General features: G+C 45.4%; 1 protein-coding gene across 1 annotated transcript in view; it reads right to left on the reverse strand.

The window, feature by feature from the left end:
* Positions 1-1,979: 1,979 nt before the first annotated feature.
* GLYCTK (glycerate kinase) overlaps positions 1,980-26,209 on the reverse strand; it is a 173,122-nt gene continuing 148,892 nt past the window's right edge. The window contains exon 6 of the transcript XR_010793703.1: positions 1,980-2,030. The gene's annotated coding sequence lies outside the window, so the exon portion shown is untranslated. The remainder of the gene's footprint in view (positions 2,031-26,209) is intronic.

Here is a 26,209-nt window from a genome sequence, read left to right on the forward strand (position 1 = left end):
TCATGTACATGGGGCCTCCGATTGTTTGCACCAACAGCTTTTGCACTGTTGGTCTGGTGCTTACAGTGGTGGATTGTAAGATCCACCACCATAAGCCCTGACGGATGTCAGCTGCAGTTTATCTTCTGGGGTTGGAAGGGCTGTTAGCAATGTCCAGGTGACATCTGCAAGTGCTGGAACAAAATGCGCACCGGTTTATGCTGGGCAGCTCCTTCTATAGGGTTTTCTGGGGAACCAAGATTCTACCACTCTAACAGGCTACTCCAAAGGTGGAAAACTCTAGTTAAGCCCCCTGGACCTTCCCTTGGCCATGGTCAGGTGGATGGATTTGACCAATGAACAGGAGCAAGAAAAACCTGGTGAGTTTTCCTCTTGGCCCTTTACTCTACTACAGATGTCACCTTCACTGGCACATCCAAATCATGTCTAGGTTAAGCCTTCCCTCTGGAGATTCAGGTTATGGAGACAGAGTAGAACAGCTGCACATGCTGACTCAGCCAAGTCAACACTTACAGACACAAAAAGGTTTTTTGATAGAGGGAAGAGTTCACATTCACCATGCAAGCAGACAACAGTTATAGTATGGAAAAGCGCCCGAAGAACAAATAGATCCAGATGGCTCAAATTCTGGCATTAGATGTAAGATAGATAGCAGGTCTAATCAGCCTAGCTATTTGGGAGCTATTCTGGATCCAGTCCTACATCTTTAAGAACATAAGAAGAGTCCTGCTGGATCAGGCCAAAAGCCCATCTATTCAGCTTCCTGTATCTCACAGTAGCCCGCCAATGCTTCAGGGAGCACCCAAGACAACAAAATACCTGCATTTTGTTGCTACTCCCTTGCACCTGGCATTCTGAGGTAGCCCAATCAGGAGGTTGCACATTACACATCATGTCTTGTAACCCGTGATAGACTTTTCCTCCAGAAATTTGTCCAATCCTCTCTTAAAGGCATCTAGACCAATGCCATCACCACTTCCTGCGGCAAGGAGTTCCACAAACTAATTACATGCTGGGTAAAGAAATATTTTCTTTTGTCTGTTCTAACTCTCCCAACACTCAATTTTAGTGGATGTCCCCTGGTTCTGGTGTTGTGTAAGAAGGAAAAGAACATTCCTGTATCCATTCTATCCATTTCCTGCAAAATTTTGTATCTCAATCACGTCCTTTGCTTGGGCACCTTTTTTCTAGACTAAAGAGCCCCAAACACTGCAGCCTTTTTTTAAGGGTGGTGCCCCAGCCCAGTAATCAATTTGGTTACTCTTTTCTGCACTTTTTCTAGTTCCGCTATGTCCTTTATGAGATGTGGTGACCAGAACTGGAAGCAGTACTCCTGGGGTGGCCTTACCATTGATTTGTACAATGGCATTATAATATCGGTCATACATCCAATAATATCCAACTAACATTTAGGCCCAGAACCTCGTTTCAATGCCAAAACGCAAGCCCTTGAAACATGAGGAGTAATTTTTAAATTACTACCTCTTAGCATATGCAGAGTAATTTGCCCTCACTTATCTAATTGCTATAAAAATGAGAATGGATCAGGATCATGACATCTAAAGAGTTCTGTGCTCCAGTGGCGTCACTACGGTTTGCATCACCTGGTGCGGGAGGCCAGTGTGTCAACCCCATGATGGACCTCCTCCCATGCAGTGGGCGGGGCAGTGCGCCAGGCAATGCATGTGGTGATCCACCATTGCCCTGCCCCTGCAGGTATTTTTGCTATAATGTTTGATAGAATAGAGATATTTCAATGTGGCTTTTTTCATTGCGTTCTGCATGAAGTTACACACCAAATGATATAAAACATGATGTTATTATTCAAAAATACCAAGATTTAAAAAAAATTTTGTCAGTGGTGTCACCCCCTTGCGTGCATCACCCAGTGTAGCCCACATCCAGGATGAGCCAGGATGGTGTAGTGGTTTGGGAGGTGGACTTAGACCTGGAAGACCCAGGTTTGAATCCCCCCTCAGCCATGAAGCTTCCTGGGTGACCTTGGGCCAGTCACTTTCTCTCAGCCTCATCTACCTCACAGGGTTGTTGTGAGGACAAAAGGAAGGAAGCAGATGTGTACACTGCCCTGAGCTCTTTGGAGGAAGGGCGGTATAAAAATGTGAATAAATAAATAAATCCCTGCAGCCCCCTAGAGACACCACTGCTGTGCTCCTCTTCTCAAAACAGAAATATCATATCCAACCTAATACCTCTATGGAAGTGCTCGTGTACGAAGGACAGCAAAGCTAAAACTATTTGGAGAGAGAGAAACAAGTAAATAAAGGGTACATAGATGAGGGAATGGCAGAGGATAGAGTGCAGAAAGGGAGACACTGGTGAGCCAGGGGTGGTGGGTGGTCTCTAACCCAGGCATGGGGGAATTAAAAAGTACCCAAGGAGGATGGGAGCAGGGCCAGCCTATCCATGAAGCAGGTAATAAGGCCTGTATCAAGTAGCTAGTGATAGGTGTTGAGCAGATTTGGGGTGCCCTTCCCTCTAGCCTGCCATGGATGGAACCATATCCACCAGCTTCCTGCTCACTGAAGCAAGCAGTACGCAGAACACCCAATTCGTTATCCTGCTCTATTGTGTGATTTTCCCAGATCTGGGATTTCCAGTTGTATTTCGTCATTCATGCAGTCTCCTTGAATTAAACTGGAAGTACTGCCCATTTGGAATTGCAAAATCTATGTAAAGGAAGAGCATACTGTGGAAGAGGCTGCAGCACTGGACCCAGAGGTAGTTTTGGACAGTGTCCTCAGTCCCTGAATGGAAGGCAACTGCTGCTTCTCTGCACCCACCACCCACATCCCTCCCTGCACTTCTTCTCCTGGCTGGCTTTGCTTATAGCCCTGATTCTTTAGCCCTAAGAGTCTTTAATATACAGCTAAAAGGAACAGATGGAATTTCCCCAGGACTTCTGCGTATCTGTGAGCAGGCAGCATGTATCAAAATCCTGGCAAAAATTAATGTTTGAAGCTCAGCTACGGCAAAAGAAAATAATTACAAAATAGTTATTTTGATTTAGATTTTTAAATGAGCCAAGTTTTTCCTCCTCCTCATTCCTTCCAAAAACAAACCATGAACCACAGAAATAATAAAGTTATGGATTCTCCAAGTATGTGCAGAGTTTATTTTTTAAAAATAAAATTTTTATTTTTATTTTAGTGAGACAGAGTGTATTTTAATTTCCACAGTCATGAGGACTTTTGAGGATAATGATAAACATCACCCATGGCTAACCTTCTCCCCACATGGCAGTCTGGCCAAAGTTGCCTGATGAATTGGACCCTCCCCCTGACAGTGTCTAGGGTTGGCTGAGGCAGGGGGTTTGCTATCTGCTAAGAATGAGACAACATATGTGACTGGGTCAAAGTATTCATTGCACAGGATCTGTGACAGAGCAGCATCTGAAAGAGAAACCCATATGTGGGGGGGGGGGTTGTGTACCCTCCCCTCCTAGGAGGGCTATTGTGCCATTGTGCCGAGCTCTCCTGCAGACAGTGAAATAACAGGTGTCAGTGAGAATGGTTGCACCAGTTGGTTCACTGCCTGGCATGGTATTTGCAAAGCCACAGGATCCTGACTTGAAGTTGTGGGTCAGCAACCTCACTGGACAATGGTTGTACTCCCACTGATCACAGCAGGCAGGTTGGGGACTTCCCTTGGGGTCTGCGTGATGATTTCACCCATGGGACAGCAGCCTGTAGGGAACACAGACAGACACAGAAGGAGTAACAAGACACTGATGACACTGAGGACACCTGTTTCCTGGCTTGAGCCAAGTGAGGGATTGCTTTCCTCTATGGCAGTGGTTCTCAAACTCTCTGGGAGATTTTGAGAGCCACTAAGTTCTTGCGTGGATGGGAGGAGGGAGGCAGCAGGGGCGGGGGAAGGCAGCGGCGCGATCCCCAGGAACATGCTGCTCGGGGGGCTGCAGGGGCTTGGGTACACATACCCAAGCCCCTGCAGCCTCCCGGGGGGGGGTGCGGGGAGCCCGGCGCAACCTGCAGCAGGGCTCCCTGCAGCAGTGAAAGTAGATGTGGAGCAGTTGATCGCTCTGCATCTACTTTCACTGCTGCAGGTTGCACCAGGCTCCCCGCACCCCCCCCCCGGGAGGCTGCAGGGGCTTGGGTATATGTACCCAAGCCCCTGCAGCCCCCCTGAGCAGCACAAGCTCAAGCCCCTGCAGCCCCCCTGAGTGGCGCGAACCTAGGGATTGCGCCACTGCCTCCTTCCTGCCTCCAGGCTGCCCCCACCTCTTAAGGGGGTAGGGGCCAGGGCCTGCAGGCTGGGGCGTCGCAACGCCCCAGTTTGAAAAGCCCTGCTGTATGGAATGGGGTGACACATCAAGAACCCGGGCAAGACTGATTCCAGTCACGGTAAGATACTGTAGACCATACTGAGCAAGGCTGATTGTCTCTGACTCAGGAGATGGCGGCTTCATATATATTTAGCTGTAGTTCAAACTGGAGGGGAAGGGTTAGGAGAACTTTCACAAGAGAGCATGTGATCCCAGGATGGCCTCTAATCTAACCCTAAGCAAAGGGATGGACACCTTTACATCTGCATTGGCCTTTGTTCTAAAACGGCTGCCATCCTCTGTGTTTTTGGCAAAGTACATTTGGCAGCAGCCTGACTAACCCCAAACAGCTGCATAGGTTGGCTTGCTCCTTCCCCCGTATACATAAGTTGGCTCTCCTTTGCTTGTGTATGCAAGTATGATATAGAGGTCCATCACCTTCTGTGTGGTTGATTCTTTGTTCCACACCTTATTCCTCAGCCTCCAACTTTGTCCAGCTGTCTGAACCCTGCCAGCTCCAACAAGCTGTTCCTTTCAGGCAGCATTGGGTGCCAATCAAATAGACACAATCTCAGTCCCCTTCTGGAAGCTGTGCCTTTCCTTTTTATACAGTAAAATGGTCAAATTTTGAAGAAATGTTTTAAAGTGAACTTGGTATCAGTGAAGAAAGAAAGTACGCAATGGGCAAACAGTCAAGGAGAAGCATGACATAGTTCAAACAGGAACTTTCACTCCCTGCCTCCCCCAATACTGATTTTATTCCTAGCACTAAAACAGCATCTGCCCAGATATAGCTGCATAATGAACCTGATTTCAGAGAATGAATGGAAGTTAGTCTTCCTGTAAGTGCAGCATTGCTGTGAAGGTGAAGGGATGTTGACCCCCTTTGAGACCACTTTGTGTCTCTCTTAAAAAAAAAAAAAGTATTCTAATGTAAAGTGGAAATCTAATCAGGCTCTCAAATAAGAAACAAAGCCAGAAATAAGCTTTAACAAGCTTTAGAGGATCATAAAATAAATACAATTAGTTCAAATGTGTTTCAATCACAAAGAATTTAGAAACAGATTCTGAATGTGTTGAAATTAAAGCAACCCTGCAGAGAAATTGTTGCATTTCAATTTTGCTCAATCTTGAAATACAAAGAGTTCCAGGAAAAAAAATAATTAAAATCATTATAAAGCAAATAGCAATTAGAATGCATTTCACTTAATTAAGGAAATAAGTTCTTTTTTCATCAACTGGCCAGGTTGGTGAGCGAGAGGGATACTACCCCAGAACTTAGGGGAATGCCACCAGCTATCTCATCAACAAATCTCAATTTCTTCTAAGCAACAAGGCTTCGTTTATATGCCAACCAGTTGCCAGGCTACTTTATAGGTTGTGCCTATATTTATAAATAACCACTTTACATCAGCAAATTACACCAACTAGCTTCTATATAATCATGCTTAGGATAAGGATCAGGGCCTAACTACAGGTGACATTAATTACATCTTTCAACTCTTTCAAGAATATAAATTGCAGCCATGGGAGAATCCACATCAGAACCATGGCATGTATAAGGAGAACTTTAACCCCAGCCAGGGGCCCAATCTAGATTGGTGCCTGCTGGTACCGTGGCAGAGTTGTGACTCAAATTCACTTCTCATATCTAATTCCAGTTTCCTAAATGTTATAACAGTAGCAACAGTAACAGCCCAATACTGTAAGCCTTCACAGATGCCAGAACTAGCATTCCTGTAAGGTGCTTTAGCTGTGTTCTTCTGGAGCACTGCTGAAGATTGCAGCAAGGAAGGCCTGCTGCTCAGGTTGGTCTCTGGGGTGACAGAATGGGGAGGGGGAGGGTGGAACAGGGTGGAATGTGGGCTGGGCTGGAGGCATGGTAGAGGCAGCAGGGATGGCATCCAGCATGAGCAACTTGTACTAGACTTGACAGTGCTAGATTCCATTGTTCTCCCTCCAAATGGAGCCAGCACACGCCTTTTGTCTCCTAAGACTTGCACTGTCTAAAGTGCTGTGGTGCAGCAGAGTAGGGGAAGAACTTTACCTTACTTCCCTTTCCCATCAGCAAGACATATCACATGCCTCCTTGACATGGCTGTGGTGATCCAGTGGCTTTCCACTGGAGCTACTGCTTCCAGGCACTGCGCATGAATGCAACCACCTTGTCCATGTGCTCCTGCTATGTTAATATATAGGTGACCCAAGGCTCTTTTAACAAGGCAACCGCATGAGGACAGCTGCAAATGCGTTGGCTGTGTGTGCATAGCTCTTTTAAACAAGCCAAAATTGCACTACTCAGCACTTGGGTTGAGAAAACAGAGTTGGATCTGACCCACCAACACTCACTGGTAAAAGCTGATCATTTCTTTTTTCTCACTGCTATGCATGCACATAAAGTTGCACTAAAGAGGCTCCAGGTACTTGCAGAGAGCATCTATCCAGAATCGCAGTGCGGATTCCAAGCCAACAGGTCCACCACTGATATGGTATTCTCCTTTAGACAACTGCAGGAAAAATGCAGGGAACAACGACAGCCACTCTTTATAGCCTTCATAGATCTCACAAAGGCTTTCGACCTGGTCAGCAGGGACGGCCTCTTCAAGATTCTCCCCAAGATCGGATGTCCACCCAGGCTCCTCAGCATCATCAGATCCTTCCACAAGGACATGAAGGGCACTGTTGTCTTCGATGGCTCCACATCAGACCCCTTTGACATCCGAAGTGGCGTGAAGCAGGGCTGTGTTCTTGCACCAACCTTGTTTGGGATTTTCTTTGCTGTCCTGCTGAAGCAGGCCTTTGGAACTGCAACAGAAGGCATCTATCTCTGGACCAGATCAGACAGAAAGCTCTTCAACCTCTCCAGACTGAGAGCAAAGTCCAAAGTCCAGCTGAAATGTCTGCGTGACTTCCTCTTTGCCGACGATGCAGCTGTCACTGCCCACTCTGCCAAAGATCTCCAGCAGCTCATGGATCGTTTTAGCAAGGCCTGCCAAGATTTTGGACTGACGATCAGCTTAAAGAAAACACAGGTCATGGTTCAGGATGTGGACTCACCTCCCATCATTACAATCTCTGCGCATGAACTGGAGGTTGTCCATGACTTTGTGTACCTTGGCTCAACGATCTCCGACACTCTTTCTCTCGATACCGAGCTAAACAAACGCGTCGGTAAAGCAGCTACCACGTTTTCCAGACTCACAAAGAGAGTCTGGTCCAACAAGAAGCTGACGGAACATACCAAGATCCAGGTCTACAGAGCTTGCGTCCTGAGTACACTTCTGTACTGCAGCGAGTCATGGACTCTCTGCTCACAACAGGAGAGGAAACTGAACGCTTTCCACATGCGCTGCCTCCGACGCATTCTCGGCATCACCTGGCAGGACAAAGTTCCTAACAACACAGTCCTGGAACGTGCTGGAATCCCTAGCATGTATGCACTGCTGAAACAGAGACGCCTGCGTTGGCTCGGTCATGTCGTGAGAATGGATGATGGCCGGATCCCAAAGGATCTCCTCTATGGAGAACTCGTGCAAGGAAAGCGCCCTACAGGTAGACCACAGCTGCGATACAAGGACATCTGCAAGAGGGATCTGAAGGCCTTAGGAGTGGACCTCAACAAGTGGGAAACCCTGGCCTCTGAGCGGCCTGCTTGGAGGCAGGCTGTGCAGCATGGCCTTTCCCAGTTTGAAGAGACACTTGGCCAACAGTCTGAGGCAAAGAGGCAAAGAAGAAAGGCCCATAGCCAGGGAGACAGACCAGGGACAGACTGCACTTGCTCCTGGTGTGGAAGGGATTGTCACTCCCGGATTGGCCTTTTCAGCCACACTAGACGCTGTGCCAGAACCACCTTTCAGAGCGCGATACCATAGTCTTTCGAGACTGAAGGTTGCCAATATATATAAATGCATGCACAGTCCAGATTGTTCCATATTAATTCTCTGGGATTGTAGCCTAACAGTACTAGGGACACCATTATTAATTTCTATTTGCAAGCGTTACCCACTGGAGGCCCAACAGAGCGCCCAGTGGTTCTGGCAAAGAGCTCCTCTCTACCTGCATATGTTGATCCATTTGAAAGCATGCACTATACAAAATAACTGCAGTCACATTGGACTTTAGAACCAAGGAAATCCCTGCTCTGACTCTGAACTTTTTAAATCCCTCTTCCTCCTCATGCTGGCCCGTTTGTGAGGGTGCCTCTTTAACAACAAACAACCTGAGCCAAGGCTTGTTCCTGTTATCCCATTGACTTGGTAAGATGGCTGCCATGTTGACCAAAGCCACCTCCAAGCTGAAGGGGAGCGACAGAGGCATTCTCTTTCCGAGGAGTTCATTAACGTAGGTGAAATGTCAGTCCTACAAGTTTAAATACTTAGGAGTCTGTAGATTGAGGTTTGTTTTTTTTAAATTCTTTCAGTCAAGTATGGCACTTGGTGATCTTATAGGTGAGAGCTCTCCATACTGCCCTGTCAAGCACAGCTTCTTTCAGTTGTTGGATGTTCATCTTTGTATCTGTTTTGATGGTGTCGAGCCAGCATGTTCCTTGTCTGCCCCTTCTTCTTGTTCTACAAACACACTAACAGTCTAGCAGCACCAAAGAAATGAGACAATGAGACCAGAGAGAGAGGGATCCACAGCACTCCTTCTGGCCTGACAGTTTCATATGTGCCATCAGCAATAAGAGCTCTCAGCTAACAGCTTGTATGGGCAACACAGAATGGTGCACGCAGGCCTTAAGAGACTCATTCTTATTTTCCCATAAATATCATGTTGATCAGTAGATATTGGCTCTGTCAGAGGTGCTTGAATGACATACCAATGCCTCACAATAGACACAGCGTGTGCAAATGGGAGGTAGTGGGGCAAGGAGGGGGCCTATGAATATTCATGGGAGAGAGTTCCCTTATCAAAAGGCATAATTCTGTTTTCTTTTATAATATATCTGGTTAATATGGACTTAATGAACGGATGAATAATAAATTAGACCAATTTTGTTTTCTTTCTTTTCAGAAGTGCAGGCTCAAAGGGGGACTTTGTATGAATTTGATTGATAGGCAAGGCTTGCTGGGAAATCTGCTACTCAATTGTTTATTAAATATGAAACAAATGATGGTGCAATCATTTTAATCTTGTTGTGGCAGCACATGCTGGTGGCGGTAATAAGGTGAGGGAGGGTGGAAGCCTTTCGGGGGATCTCCTCTGCCTGCTTTTTATTTTCCCTGGAAGAAAGGGAGTGAAAGGACTAGGGTCCTTATTCAGAAATTAGGCAGTTTCTTTTGGAATTCTCGAAGCATCATTTGGAAAGAGAGATCCCATTTCAAGGGGAAAATACTGTTTGGATTCACTGGTTCATGGGACTCAATAAGCCCCACACAGTCATTGTTCTTCATAAGCTGCATGGTTGCACAGCTAAACAGCTCAAAGCCGAGCTCCAGGCAGCTCAGAGTTCATCTGAACCAGGAGTCAGTGATGATGCACAATGTCATTGCCAAACACCAGAAGACGCCCCACCACACAGCAAGTGAAGGGGTCCATGCAGCAGCACGGATGCCTTATGGGGAATATTGCACACAGTGTTTTATACTTATAAGGCAACCAGATGTTATACTGAACATGCCATATTATCATACTAAGCAAGTATGCTGGATGGGTTATGCTCCACAATTGGAGATCTAGCCAAGATCCTGGGAATCACAGAGATTTCGCCATAGGATTCTTGCTGTTCCAGGCAACATGGTTTTCTGGAGCTGAGATAGCATAATTTCCTCAAGGCCAAGAATGTTTCTTCAGACCTCCAGGTGCTGCTCTGAGAGCTCCAGTGACAAGTGGCACAATGTTGACCTTCTTCTCTCAGAGAGGACCAAGTTATACTTGCTATTTTGTGATTTTCTTGTGTTCTGTTTCTTCAGTTCTGCTATCTCCTAGCACTGTGATACGGGTGATCCAAACTAGATTTTTCTCTTTGTCAACTACTGTTATATCTGGCACACTCTGTGCTTGATGTTTATCTGTCTGTAAGTTCCAAAGAATCTTTGGTTGTTCTCAATGATTTTTGTCAGGTTTATGGGCCCATGAGTTTAGGTGTGAAGGTAAATCATATTGTTTTCAAAGATTCCAGTGAACCATAGCAGCAACTCTGTCACGACGTTCTTTATTGTCAATTTGGGTGATCTTGCTACAGGCTCTGACCAAATAGTTGACTGTTTCATCTTTTGTTTCACAAAGTCAACATTTGCTGTTGTCGACAGTCTTTTGAGTCTTTGTTTTGATACTGTTTGCTTCAAGTGCCTGTTCCTGTACAGCTAGGTGGAGACCTTCTGTTTCTTTCTTCAAGTGTCCATTCTGAAACAATTTCTTTTTATAAATCTTGTTGTCAATAACTTTCAAAAATTGTCTGTGAAGTTGTTTTCCTTTCTAGTTTCCTAGGTGTGTTTGAAACTTGGCCTTTTTGTGGTCTTTACTTTCTGTCACTTTAGATATTTTGACTAATAGTCTTTCTTTGCTCTTCTTGATGTAACCATTCAGTGCTCATTTTTCTTCCTCAACTATTTGTTTAGCTTGTAAATGAGCCCTTACACCTGAATTTCTTGTTAGGTAAAGTTTATCAACATCCCTTCTTGAGTGTAAGGAGTGATGCATTGTCATGCTGTTCTGGGTCTTTCAGTCGATTGCTTCCAATTCTGCCTGCATCAGATCAATCATGCCAGCAGGATAACACAGAACTGAGACAACCCTAGTTTGTATTATTGTTGCTGTTGTAATTATTATTATTATTATATCACTGATGTACATGGCACTTTCAATGGGCATCCAGATCCTATCAGGCTTACCACCTGTGCTCTTGCCTTACTGCTGGCACCTGGTGTCGTGAAAAGTGCCGTAAGGAACTCCAGTACTGATGTTGCAGGTTCAGGCAAGGATGGAAGCGGACACCAAGGAGGTTTCATGGAAAACAAGCTTTTATTCTCAGCCGGCTGCTGGTCACAGAGGAATAGCTTCCAAAGTCTGTGACACCCGATTTCTCAGGGCTGTGAGTTGATATACAGAACAAACTTTCATTGTAAAGCATTGGTCAGATTTCTGATTGGCAAAAGGCAAATTGCAAAGCATTAGATACATTCTTGATTGGCAAACAGCATATCACGTGAGACTTTGTCCCTGCCTACATCTTCCACTATTCAACATGCTCTACCTTATATGCCATTTAAAATATGTGAAATATTTCTAAACTGCAAAGGTCCCATCTCTCCCTCCCTGCATTGGCTAATAGCACGCTTGCTAAAGTCTCTTTTCTCTTTTAACCACCTGTCTGTTGCAGTTAAGCTAGCAGTTTTGTTTTCTTTTTAACTGCAAAAGTTCTGCAAAACAACTTCTTGTGGTCAAAGCTTGTGTCTGCAACACCACTTCCTCTTTAACACAGACACAGGGGTATTTTCAAGCATTCAGCTGAACCAAACAACCAAGTACAAGGGCCTACTTTAGCCAAGCACTCTGTACATGCTCAGAACAGGCTCAAATAACTCTGATCATGTACAAAATCTCAGAAATTTCCACTAGGCTCTTCCCACATCAGCCGGCTGCTGGTCACACTGACAGTAAAGCTGTAGCACCCGTGATGAGGCCAGGCCAGCGCCAAGACTTGTTGGGGAAGTTCTGGGCGGTTAGTATTGCTGCCAGTCGGCAGCAAGGCTTTTGGGGGGAGGAGGGGGGAGAAAGAACTGGAGGGAGGGAGGGCAGAAGAGAGGGAAAATTGGGCCTGGGAAGAGATAGAGGCTGCCTCCGAATCCTAAATCCCCTCCCGAGCCATGGAGACCAATATGAGTCTCCTTGGTTCTGCACCTGCTCAATAGCAGGCACAAATCCAAGTAAACTCATCAGGGCCTCCTGGGTTTGACACAGGGTAAGGGAACTGAGGTTTCCTTCCCTGAGATCTTGGGCAGCTTCCTTGGCCCCACAGGATACAGCAGCAGCCATTTTGGCACTGCTGTTCTCCGAGCACTGGGGAAACTTGGCATTGGGCCCAAAGTGAGAAGACAGGTCTCTGCCCCACGAGGTTTGCAGTCAGACACAAAAGAGACAACAGAGGGAGAAAAGAGAATGGAGGAGGTTAAATAAGAGAAGCTTAGTGAATATTTCAGTTACGTGAACTTAAGCTTGTTACAATAGGATAATGGAGATTCAGGCCTGGTGCCAAATGCTTCAAGGAGACCAGAATGCCAGGACTAACTCCACATTTTTGTGGGACCTGAGCAAGAAACCTGTGATGGACCCTACTCATACACACTGACATACATGGATGTGGTGGTGATTGTGGCTCACTCTTCCTCCCTCCCTTGTTCTGTCAGTGAAGCTGCAATTCATTTCCCTGCTCTTACCTGCTACTGCTGTTGCCCCCTTCCTCACCCACCCGTTCTCATTCACCAGCTCTCTCTCAGAGTCAGTCTGAAAGTGGCAAGGATAAGCTAGAACAGCAGCAGATTTTTTTCAGTGCCTTGCCCAAACTACCCCTGAGTGCTCAATGTGATGGTGGTAAGCAAAAGTGTAACTAGAGTGGAGCCTGAGGGGCACATGCCCCGGGTACTACACCAGGAAGGCTCATGACTGCCCCTCAGGCTCCACCCTAGTTACAGTGCTGGTAGCTTCGCCCTCCCCATTTCTTCTCCTTCAAAGGAAAGCCTCCACATGAGAAGGAATGGGGGGAGCCAAGCCATTACTGTGAGTGCTCCCTCCTCTGGGGAGAACCCAGAAGTTACTGCCTTGCACCACAAGTGGTGCAAAGCAGTCACTTCCAGGTTTTCCCTGGAGGGGAAGGTGCTGGTGGCTTCACACTCCTTGTTCCTGTTCTCCCTGTCCCCTGTTCAAGGGCAGCCTCTGCAGGAGAAGAAATGGGGGGCACAAAGCCACCACTGCGAGTTCTCCCTCTGAGGAAGTGATGTCACATGATGTGATGTCATTGCCCTGGGCACTGAGGCAGCATGTTAAGCTCTGGTGGCAAAAAGCAGCAGAGGAAGAATTGCCACTGCTACTGCAGCACCCTTTCCAATCAGCCCAGAAGCAAGCAAGTGAGCCAAAGACACTGGATATTTCTCTTCACCACCAGACTGGGCCGAAAGAGAGTGACTGTGAAGAGGATGAGAGAGGGAGCTGCCAACAATGGCAGACGGGAGGAATAAGAAGTGTCATAACTGCCTTCTGTACAGAGTCCCATGTCCCAGAAGAAATAACTCTCGTTCACTTTTTATTGCAGTCTCACAAACATTCTTGTTGGCCACCACATTTAGAAACGGAAAGGAACAATAAAAAGGTCTAAGTCTAGAGTACTAGTATTCAACTCTTTAATGATCCTGAAGTTGCTACACTGCTGTTGTCTGGCTGCATTTTGGGGTAAGGGGGGCTCAGGTAGATGATGTACCTCCTATTAGCTGTGGGCCACAGCAAGTGCCTACCCAGCACTGGCCTCTTAAGCATGACTTTGTAAATACTGGCCCCCTGCTGGAGTGAGATTATCTGAATTCATTTCTTTACCACCTTTTGATTTTTTAAAAAAAGAAAAGCCCTAGGTCATGTGTCATTAAAAACCACCCCACTTGGACATAAAGACAAAAAAATAAAAAATAAAAAAACACCAGCCAGACCAGGTGGCAGCCCTATAATTTGCAAATTCCCTGAAGCTCAGAACAGGGCGACTGTTTTCCTTGTTAAATGACTGGAGGGCAAGGGTTGTGGTCCCAGGTGTAAGAACATTTAAATACAGATAGCCTGCCCAGCATGGAGGGCAGTCTCTGCACCACCAGCTGATTTGGGTCTTGGAATTAGCAGGGCAAAGAGCAGGATGTCTGTCTTTGTCTCTGCTTCTATCATCACTTCAGAGAGAGTCGGCACCAGAGACAGTGTGAGAAAAATGAGAGCCACTGTAGATTTTTCGTGGGCACGGCAAAGCCCTTTCTTTATCCTGTGAATTATTGTATTTTAATATTTAAAAAATAGAAGAGAATATCAAAATATAGCACATTAGAAATCCTCAGAGAGAAAGCAGAACATCCCCCACCCCACAACCAGACACTTAGACAACCAGCATCAATCTTCAGCAACTGCAGAGTCTACCAGGGCATTCAGAATACTGAAATACATAAGATAGTCACTCTTCCATCTTAGCTTTCTTTTCTACAGCTTCATCACGGCAAATGGTTGTCTCTCTGGCAAGGAAGACAATGGACCTTTTCCCTTTATTTGTCTGTTCACCTTCTTGAAAAAGAAACAAAAGACAGATTGGGCTCGAGTTATTTCTAAGAAGAAAACTCCTATTTATGCCAAGGTTTATGTGCAGGGAGTGTAACATTTCAAACTTCCTTACCACACATGCACAGCCCCCAAGAGATACAGTCTTTTGCAGACTAGCATTACGGCCACTAGGGGGTCTACGGCACAGGCAGGCAAATGCCATACATGCTGGAAGTTGAGCATGCAGTAAGTAGCATTTGAAATGCTACACTTCTCTTGGGTTATGTGGGCACATGCAAAGGCTTTCTTTTCCTCAGGCCTGTAATACCAAACATTTCCACCAAGTCAGAGGTGTGGAGCCCCAGAATATTATTCCTGATGGGGTGTCTGTGTTCTTACACCCAGCCCAGCTTTCGCCCTTGAATTACTGTCGAAAGACTTGGCAAAGGTGGCTGAAAGCCATTTGCGTTCATTCACTGAAACCCCTCTGCAGAATGGGCTGGTGGGCTCAGCCATGTTCCAAGGCAGCAGATGTCCATCCAAAGGCAACACTGTTCACAGCCAGCAACCGTGGCAACAGGATCAGCTGACTTGAATGAAAATGGAGCTTGACCTGCTCTCTAGCCCTGGAGTGCACTCTCCAAGGAACTTCTTTCTATTCATCTCCCCCCACGGGGGGTGATGACGCCTCCTTCCTTCACATTTGCAAAGGGGCCTGTAGTGAACTGGAATCTATGAGAGAAGTGCACTTTGCAATTATGCTTCAAAATTAATGGAATAGTCCTTGGCAAACCAAACAAGCCATTAGATGTGTCTGGTTATTCAATAAACAGTGTAACTGAAAACAAACACTTGCTTTTTGTTTCTGCTTCAGATGTTATTAATCTATTCAACTTTCAGCTTTATTCTAGGCTACCCCAGTATATCTTCTAGGCAGAAGAACTAAAGTCATGTAAGATGTTGGTTCCCAGGGATGGGAAAACCCAGAGCGGCTTTCCCATCTCAACCCAGAGTTGAGTGGCCGAGTCACTGCCCCCCGCGACTTGATTCAAAAGTGAGTCATAATGGGGGCACTTTCTGAGTCACTGAGTCGCCCTTTAGTGACTCTAAAGGACTTGAATTGAGTTCCCCCTTTAAAAAGCCTGCCCTGGCTCTGCAGAAAAAAACAGGGTTGCTGCCGGGTGTGCGTGTGTAGCAGTTCACTTTAAACGCTCCCCTGATGTCCCTGCCCATCTGTAAAGAGGGTGGGAGGGATGGCAAAAGAGTGGGGACAGAAGCAGCAAGAGGGAGGAGGGTCACGTGCAGCAGCTGCAAGGCTTACCAGAACGACCCAATCCTTGGCAGCAATACTCAGAAGTAGCCCCACTGTAGCCAGTCATTCAATGAGGCTTTCCCCTCCCAAGTAACAACAGAGCTCAGTTTACAGTAGCTTGCCATGCAGTGGAAAGCATGATTGATGTTACAAACCTCCCCCCCTCTCTCCTCCTTCCTGGGCTTCTGCAGCCAATTGTAAGGCAAGAATGCCTGAGGCTCCTCCTCCTCCCTCAGCCAAAGACAATATGAGAACACCCATAATTTGTCCAATGAAAATTGGTTCTTCCTTCCTATCAGAGATGGCAAAAAAGCCTACTCCTACTCCCCCCCCCCCCCCCCCGCAGCTGGGAAAGGAAGCATTAACCCACTCCTGCCTCATGGCTGGAACTCTCTGCTGCTTGTCTGTTCGGAATACTGGCCCCATGAGACTTTTCACGCCGCAAAAACAGTAAGCAAGCACACCCAGACACAGGCAGACTCAAGTCAGCATGCATAGGGATGAGTGCAGAGTCAGGGGGGCCTGACTCATGTCTTTTTCAGAGTCTTGCACACTCGTGACTCATGAGTCGCCGGGGCAGCAAAAATCATGCATTTTCATGAGTTGAGTCCCAGTCACTGACTCGAGTTCCCAACCCTGTTGGTTCCATGTTAGCTAGCTGCTAAAGCTGAACATAGCTTATTTTAAATCATTTCTAGGCTCTTGCAGGCTCTCCTGCTACCAGTCATCTCAAGTTTAGTTCTTTACCTTTAGTAGGATAGTCAAGCAAAGATTTGCTTGATTTGCTTGACTATTGGCTATTCTTTCAATATATGACATTTTGTCTATCCCTCTTGAGTCTTCTTTGAGGTTGCCATCTTTTCTGTGGCATGTCTCCTGGGTCCCTGACATGTTGATGTCAGACAGAAATTCATCAGGTGCAACTTTTCTCTTCCTTCTCCTCTGTGCCTCTGGCCCTTTGGTTTTTGCACCCTCCATTCATCCTCCTTTTCTCAAGAAGATATGATGCAGGAGATCTGTAAACAGGATCTCTCACATTTCTTTTAAATGTGAATTGCAGCCATAAGACACCCCCCACACACACTTTTCATTGTAATCATAGTGTAAGGGAAAGGTGGGTTAATCCTTTCTTTCTATGCCTTTTCCCCAGTTAAAATTATTCACTGGAATGAAACATACAAGTATTTTATGGGTACTTACATGTTTTGCCCCATGGGGCAAATAGCAATTTAGGGATGTAATTTTATCTGGGAAAACAGCGTTGTGGGAAGGGGTTAACTCTCACTCCCCCCCCCCCAGCACTTTCATTCTAGTCCAGATCCTCCTCCTATTAACTTTTTAAAAACAGCAGCAATTTATAACTCTTCTAGTTAGGCTCTTAGCTCTTGTCTTGTAATCTGGTGTCAGGATACCAGTGGAGAAGGCAGGATCACTTAATTCAGTGTGCCTCCCACACCCACAAAAGATAACTATTCCCAGTTCTCACAAGGAATTGCCTAGTTACATTGTAAATGCCACACATGTGAACGAGAATGCCACCCAAATAAATGTGCAGATATGCAAATAAGCAGGAAAGCGAAGTACCAGCCCAGTGAGTTCAGTCCAACAATGTACCTTATGGAAGCATGATCATCATCATGCAGTTTCTGCCACACCATCACTTCAGCCTTGGGAATTTGTATGCATCCCTAACAGCAAAGCCCAGCCATAGTCCATGGTAGAACAACACAGGGCTAGAATCTGGATAACAATCTAGGCACACCTCCCTTTGGGGCTGGTTCACAATTTACTGAACCAACAGGCTGGTTCCAATTCCATGCCTCATTAAAAACTTTCAGTTCATTTAACACTCCACCTGCTGAGGTGAAGTGGCATGCAAAGGTGTTGAGGCTTACCCTGAGGAAGAAGAGTGGTCTCTCCTGGCCTGTAGTGTTGAGACGCTGTTCACCTAATCAAACATGAGGAATTCACACCTCATATTTCAGACGATACAGAATCCACAGGCCAAGAGACCAGAGGCAAACATGTTGGAAAAGGGGGTGTCTAATCAAAATTCCACACTGCTTTGACCTCCACAAAAGATACGTTGTTGTTATTATCAACCCAAGCTCTCAAAGGGCTTGGGCTTATGCTAGCATCCTGTCTGATCATGTTGATTTGCAAATTCTCCATTGAAGCTATACTGAAGACAGGAATGTAGACCCAGTGTTACTAGTAAGATCCTTTCCCTTCTACTGACGGTTCTATAACACACTACTAGAGGCAGAAGGAGGGTTTGTGAATTTCAGGCTGCAATCCCATGCACACATTCCTGAGTATAGATTCCACTGAAATAGTGGTGCTTACTTCTGAATATCATACACTATAGCACCACTATTTCAGTGGAACCTATACTCAGGAATGTGTGCATAGGATTTACCCTGTTTTAGTTTACTCACACTGTAGGGTCTGCTCCATGCACACATAAGTGTGTGTGTGGGGGGGGGGGGAGTTTGGGAAGGACAAAAGTAGGCAAAACTTAAGTAGGCCTAACTTATTCATGCATTGCATTTCCTGTGTACACTTAAACATGTAGCACTTCCATTAATGTTGTCCAGTGCCCTAGTCTAGGATAAATTCTATTTGCTGACAGTGCCAATATCTATGTCTATTACATATGTAATAGACATACATGTATATGTGTGTGTGTGTGTATACACACACACACACACACACACACACACACACATATATTTTAGTATACTCCTTATATTTTTTACTGATTTATCTGCCTGTTCCAAATTAATATGAGAGGGAGTGGGTTTGCCACACCTATCAGATTGCTGAAGTTCCACAACTGTTTGTTTTGAAGCAGTCACATTGTTGTCTCCAAAAACAGCAGTGAAATCTGTGCCGCAAATGGTCTGCAGGTTAGAACATAAGAACAGCCCCACTAGATCAGGCCATAGGCCCTTCAGCTTCCTGTATCTCACAGTGGCCCACCAAATGCCCCAGGGAGCACACCAGGTAACAAGAGACCAGCATCCTGGTGCCCTCCCTTGTATCTGACATAGCCCATTTCTAAAATCAGGAGGTTGCACATACAGTCTTTGTCCAATTTGTCCAATCCCCTTTTAAAGGCATCTAGGCCAGATGCCATCACCACGTGCTGTGGCAAGGAGTTCCACAGACCTGCCACATGCTGAGTAAAGAAATATTTCGTTTGTCTGTTCTAACTCTCCCAACACTCAATTTTAGTGGATGTCCCCTGGCTCTGGTGTTATGTGAGAGTGTAAAGAGCATCTCCCTATCCACTCTGTCCATCCCCTGCATAATTTTGTATGTCTCAATCATGTCCCCCCTCAAGCGTCTCTTTTCTAGGCTGAAGAGGCCCAAACGCCATAGCCTTTCCTCATAAGGAAGGTGCCCCAGCCCCGTAATCATCTTAGTCGCTCTCTTTTGCACCTTTTCCATTTCCACTATGTCTTTTTTGAGATGCGGCGACCAGAACTGGACACAATACTCCAGGTGTGGCCTTACCATCGATTTGTACAATGGCATTATAATATTCGCCGTTTTGTTCTCAATACCCTTCCTAATTATCCCAAGCATAGAATTGGCCTTCTTCACTGCCGCCGCACCTTGGGTCGACACTTTCATCGACCTGTGCACCACCACCCCAAGATCTCTCTCCTGATCTGTCACAGACAGCTCAGAACCCATCAGCCTATATCTAAAGTTTTGATTTTTTGCCCCAATGTGCATGACTTTACACTTACTGACATTGAAGCGCATCTGCCATTTTGCTGCCCATTCTGCCAGTTTGGAGAGATCCTTCTGGAGCTCCTCACAATCACTTCTGGTCTTCACCACTTGGAAAAGTTTGGTGTCATCCGCAAACTTTGCAACCTCACTGCTCAACCCTGTCTCCAGGTCATTTATGAAGAGGTTGAAAAGCACCGGTCCCAGGACAGATCCTTGCGGCACACCGCTTTTCACCTCTCTCCATTGTGAAAATTGCCCATTGACACCCACTCTCTGCTCCCTGGTCTTCAACCACTTCTCAATCCATGAGAGGACCTGTCCTCTAATTCCCTGACTGTGGAGTTTTTTCAGTAGCTTTTGGTGAGGGAACGTGTCGAACGCCTTCTAAAAGTCCAGATATATAATGTCCATGGTTTCTCACATGCCTGTTGATCTTTTCAAAAAATTCTAAAAGGTTCGTGAGGCAAGACTAACCCTTACAGAAGCCATGCTGATTCTCCCTCAGCAAGGCTTGTTCATCTATGTGTTCTGAGATTCTATCTTTGATGAGGCATTCCACCATCTTACCTGGTATAGATGTTAGGCTAACCGGCCTATAGTTTCCCGGGTCCCCTCTCTTTCCCTTTTTAAAAATCAGTGTGACATTTGCTATCCTCCAGTCTTTTGGCACCGTGGCTGTTTTGAGGGACAAGTTGCATATTTTAGTCAAGAGATCAGCAACTTCATTCTTCAATTCCTTAATAACTCTTGGGTAGATGCCATCAGGGCCCGGTGACTTATTGATCTTTAATTTATCAATGAGGTCTGAAACATCTTCTCTTTTAACCTCTATCTGACTTAATTCCTTGGTCAAGAGGGGCCATTTGAGCAGCGGTATCTGCCCAAGGTCTTCTGCTGTGAAGACAGATGCAAAGAACTCATTTAATTTCTCTGCCATCTCTAAGTCTTCTTTTATCTCCCCTTTCCCTCCCTCACCATCCAGAGGGCCAACTGCTTCTCTGGTGGGTTTCCTGCTTCTAACATATTTGAAGAAGCTTTTATTATTCCCCTTAATGTTGCTGGCCATGCATTCCTCATAGTCTCGCTTGGCCTCCCATATCACCTTCTTACATTTCTTTTGCCACAGTGTATGTTCCTTTTTATTTTCCTCATTAGGGCAAGACTTCCATTTACGGAAGGAAGCTTCCTTGCCTTTTATGGCCTCTCTAACTTGGCTGGTTAGCCATGCGGACACCCTTCTGGACTTAGTTGAGCCCTTCTTCCTTTGTGATATACACTTCTGCTGGGCCTCTATTACTGTGATTTTAAGCAGCCTCCATGCACTCTGTAGAGATTGGACTCTTTTTACCTTCCCTTTCAACCTCCTTCTACCCAGCCTCCTTATTTGAGCGAAGTCCGCTTGTTAGAAGTCAAGGATTTTTGTTAGAGATTTGCCTGGTATTCTTCCCCCGACGTGCATGTCGAAACGGATCGCAGCATGATCACTGTTCCCCAATGGCTCAGTAACATTTACATCTCTAACCAGGTCCTAAATACCACACAATATTAAATCCAGAGTCACCTGTCCCCTGGTGGTCTCCATGACTAGCTGCTCTAAAGCACAGTCATTTAACATGTCAAGAAAACTGGTCTCTCTTTCATGACCAGAACACAAATTGACCTAGTCGATGTGAGGGTAATTGAAGTCCCCCAGGATTACAACCCTGTCCCTCCTTGTCACTTCCCTGATCTGTTTCCTCATTTCAAGGTCCCCTTCCGATTTCTGGTCTGGAGGACGATAGTACGCCCCTAGTATTACATCGTTCCTCAGGCCTGGTAATTTAATCCACAAAGATTCTACAGTGGAGTCGGACCCGCCTTCAATTTCTACTTTGCTGGATTCTACCCCTTCTTTAACATAAATGGCCATCCCTCCTCCAACATGCTCCTCCCTGTCCCTCCTGTAGAGTTTATAGCCCGGGATTGCGGTATCCCATTGATTTTCCGAATTCCACCAGGTTTCTGTTATGCCTACTATATCAAAGTTTTCTCTAGTCACCAAACATTCCAGTTCTCCCATCTTCGTTTGGAGACTTCGGGCATTTGCATAAAAGCATTTGTACATGGAATCCCCAGGATGGGCTGCTTATTAGCTCCTTTATCCCTGCATCCTCTCATTCTGCCAAACCGTCTATCACATCCCATCATGCTACCATTCTCAATTTCTTCTCCGACTCTGTCTTTACCTTGTTGTTCTCTAACCTTCCCATCCTTGTCCCATAGGGATGAGGAGTCCCGAACCGGATGCCCCTTGGCTCTTGTCGGCTTTCCTCCAGGGATCAGTTTAAAAGCTGCTCTGCCACCTTTTTAATGTTATGCACCAGCAGTCTGGTTCCATTCTGGTTCAAGTGAAGCCTGTCCCTCTTGTACAGGCCCCGCTTGTCCCAAAACGTTCCCCAGTGCCTAACGAATCTAAAATCCTCCTCCCTACACCACTGTCTTATCCACGCATTGGGACCCCTGATCTCCGCCTGCCTAGCTAGCCCTGCACGTGGAACAGGTAGCACTTCCGAGAACGCTACCTTTGGGGTCCTGGCTTTCAGCTTCCTACCTAATAGCCTAAATTTGGCCTCCAGGACCTCCTGGCTACACTTGCCCACATCGTTGGTGCCGACATGCACCACAACCACTACCTCTTCCCCAGCACTATTTACCAGCCTGTCTAGATGAGAAGTGATGTCCGCAACCTTTGCACCAGGCAGGTAGGTCACCATGTGCTTCAGGAGCTTGGGGGAGGGTCATACATTAATAGGGCCATTGGCGGATGTGAGCCCCTGGTCAGCATTGCAGTGTGCCTTGTCAATTGTTAAAAAAACAGATGGTATACCTTGACATTTGACCCTCCAGCCTTCTTCTTCTACCACAATGAGATGAACCGATTGGGAAACCCATATATCATACAGGTATAGTAATCAGAGAACTCGAATTGGCTGCAGCTTCATTTCAAATGTATACTCAGATGCAAATATGGCTTTGCCATTAATGTGGGGGAAAGGCCTAGAGATTAGGTGGTGAGGTTCAATTCCCCACTCAGTCACTGGATAATTTTGGATTACAAACCACTCAATCTGATGCATGTGTACTCAGAAGTAAGGCTCACTGAATTAAATGGGACCTACTCCCAGGTAAGTATGTATAGGATTGTAGCCGTGGGCTGCAATCCTATATGCACTTTCCTAGCAGTAAGCCCCATTTAATTCAGTGAGGCCCAAATCCTAACCCATTTTCCAGCACTGATATAGCTGTGCCAGTGGGGCATGTAGTTGGGTGGCACTCACGGAGGCCTCCTCAAAGTAAGGGAATGTTTGTTCCCTTACCTTGGAGCTGCATTGCCCTGACCTTGCTGCTGGAAAGTTGATTAAGGTTGTGCCCTGAGGTTTACTTCTGAGCAGACCTGCATAGGATTGCGTCTGACATATCTCACAAGATTGTTGTGAGGAGAAGTGGTGGGGAAACATGAGCTGAGCTCCTTGAAGGAAAAGTGGGATGGCAATGCAACTAATACTGTAAATAATACAAGAAGAAACTCTTTTGCTTTCACTTATTGAACATATCAACTTGTTCTGGAGTTGGGCAAATGAGAATCATATTCTGCCATAGCAACAGAAGTTCTAGGACAGAGGGAGTTTGGAAACATGTGCCAAGTCAGTCTTCTTTTACCATTTTTAGGGCTGTTGGTATGATGAAATTCCCATCATGACCGATTATGGTGGCCAATATGCTTATATAATGCAACATTTGTGAGAAATACGTGCACAGAACAGTAAATTCAAAATGACCTCTGGGATTATCTTTCCTAGTATTCTTTCATTTGGCTAGCTGAATACAGTTTGCATGGATCTGTGCCATGCCACCAGAGCATGATGACTGTTATATGAATTGGCTCTATAGATCCATTTTTTTGCATTCAGTGCCCAGCCAAAGTTGACTCTGCTTATACTATCATTTACCCATATTTTTATTCTTCTAAATAGGCCAGTGCCTGCAACTTCGTGCCACCAATAAATGTCCATTTTCTTGAAGCAGTCCAGATCCAAATACTTTCATCTAACATGGTAGCTCTAAGTAGGCCAACATTCATACCTATTCAGCAAAATAGTTGTACCTAATTCATTCTCCATCCTGTTCATGCAGCCAGTGTGATATAGTGGCTAGACTTGGTTCACAGACATCAAGGTTTAAATCTGTACTCAGCCATGAAACTCATTGAGGCAATTACGATCTTTCAACATAGCCTACTTCATGGGGTTGCTGTGGGGATAAAATTGGAACTGAAAAGCCCATGAGGTCCTTAGTGAAAGAGCAAAATAGAAATGTTGATAATCTTCAAATTCTTCATGGTCTTCTTAAAACACTGCTTTTGTTGATGACAAGCACATGGGGTGATGGTTGCAAATCCCTAGACCACTTCCCACCCTGATATCTCAACTTGACAGGTTGCAATCAAGATAAGATTAACCCCAGTGATGTGGCTAAAATATGTTCCTAATGAAGCCCTTGACATTTTAGGGTCCAAATTTAAATGCAGACACCATCGGAGGACTCTCTCAAGTGGCTAAAGCCACTCCAACACATGTGTGAAATTATATGCCCACCAAAGGAACTGAAGTCAAAAGCCTCTTATGTGCCTAGTCTTGAATTTGCTTTGCATCTTTGGCCATTATTATAGAAACAACTTGAAAATCTTTCCTGCTTGATATCCAAACTCCTGGCAAATTCTTGTAGCTTTCCTGTTTCCTTAAAGCCAGTCACGGCAAGTCTACTATAGCCTCAAACCCCTGCAAAAGTCTACTTTCTCTCCCTCCTTCTTTTTTCTTTTTCTGACAGGGATATATATGCATAATAAGCAGCTGCCCTTGCCCAAAATGTCTTCTGCTTCCCTGATTTCTCTAATCACTTAAATTATCCAAATCCAGATGCTCCCAGCTCTCACACAAGGCATAATTGCCTCAGTGTCTACTAGGCTATAAACTAATCCTTTCCTGGAGCTTATGCCAGCATAGTGCTTTGAAGACAGGGCTGTCTCAACTTGTAGCAATGTCAGCATGGTTAGAAGTTAGAAAGAATAATCACCGCTATAAGGTGGAACAACAGGTCTGCAGATATCCATTGAAATATCTGCTGTGGGCATTAAGCCTATAGAAGAAACAGGTGATTTTGCATAACAATATCCTTCTTTCCACCCTGTGTGGAATTGATTGTTAACCTCAATTAAGCCTTGGGGTTTAAAAAGCCTATATGGCAGAAGCAAGGGGAAGAACAATAGATACGTTATGGAAAAAGTAGGAAAAAGTAGGGACTATCAGAAGGAGAAGATTTTTTCCAAAGTTCTGGTAATGATTTATTGCAGACAACACAAGATGGAGAACCACTTCCTGCTCTTTCAGTACTCGAAGATTAGTGATTGTTCATATAGGTCAGTGGTTCCCAATCTTTAGGAGCCCTTGGACCACTCAGGCAAAAATTGAAATAGTCATGGACCATATGCAGTGCCAGCTGTGGGCAGTTTCTACCCTCTTTGGTGGTCTGTGGGGAAGCATATCTCAAGTGAGCACTCCCCCACAGACTACCAGAGAAGGTAGAGAATGGAACTCCTAGGACCGGTAGTTCCATGAAGGAGTGCTTGCTCAGTAAGATACTGGAAGTTATCAAAGGTGATTTTTTCCCCCTGAGACTATGTGAACCAGGTCTCAGGGTCTTGTGGGCCACCTGTGGTTCAGGGACCACAGGTTGCAAAACAGTGATATAGGTGAACAAACTAAAGTAGATAGAGCCCAGCCGTTTTCACAATGAGGCATTGGCTCCTTATGCTAAAATTATTATTATTATTATTATTGTTGTTGTTGTTGTTGTTGTTGTTGTTGTTGTTGTTAACAATAGTATTTATATACTGCTTTTCAACTAAAAGTTCACAAAGCGGTTTACAGAGAAAAATCAAATAACTAATGGCTCCCTGTCCCAAAAGGGTTTACAGTCTAAAAAGTTGCAAAAGAACAGCTGCCGCCACTGCCCTGTTCAGAGGCAGCTGTATGAGTAGTGACGGCATGTTGAGAACTCCATTAAGTAGTGATCTTTAGCACACATTTGAAGCCTGCTAGGAAGCATCACTATTAAAGTTACTTTTAGAACTTTGGAAGGAGTTTTATGAAAGTCTACCAGATTGTTCTTTTCTGCATATACTGTACCTGTCTATGAATCAAGACTCAGACCTATCTCCAAATCTGAGTAATTGCTGAGGAAGAATGAAACATGACTAGTATTGTTTGGTTCACTGCTATCCTGGCATTTTTCCATGATGGAACTCAAAGTGACATAATTGTGGGTTCCCAGTCCCATCCAGGCATTAAGCAGACTCAGGCCTGCTTAGCTGCAAAAAAAGTCACTGCATTAGGTGTCATCAGTGGAGGTAGTTGTTTCTGGTGAAAAAGATAGGTTTGCAGTCTTACTGAACATGATGGGGTTACTTCTGAGTAAAACATAACACTGTTTTCAAACACCTCTAGTCATCACTGTATTTGAGACTGGGATTTATATAGCACCATCTATATATATATAGTGCTTATCAAAGCAACAGACAACAGGACAGG

The sequence above is a fragment of the Tiliqua scincoides genome, chromosome 2 (genome assembly GCF_035046505.1).
Source record: "Tiliqua scincoides isolate rTilSci1 chromosome 2, rTilSci1.hap2, whole genome shotgun sequence".
NCBI lineage: Eukaryota > Metazoa > Chordata > Lepidosauria > Squamata > Scincidae > Tiliqua > Tiliqua scincoides.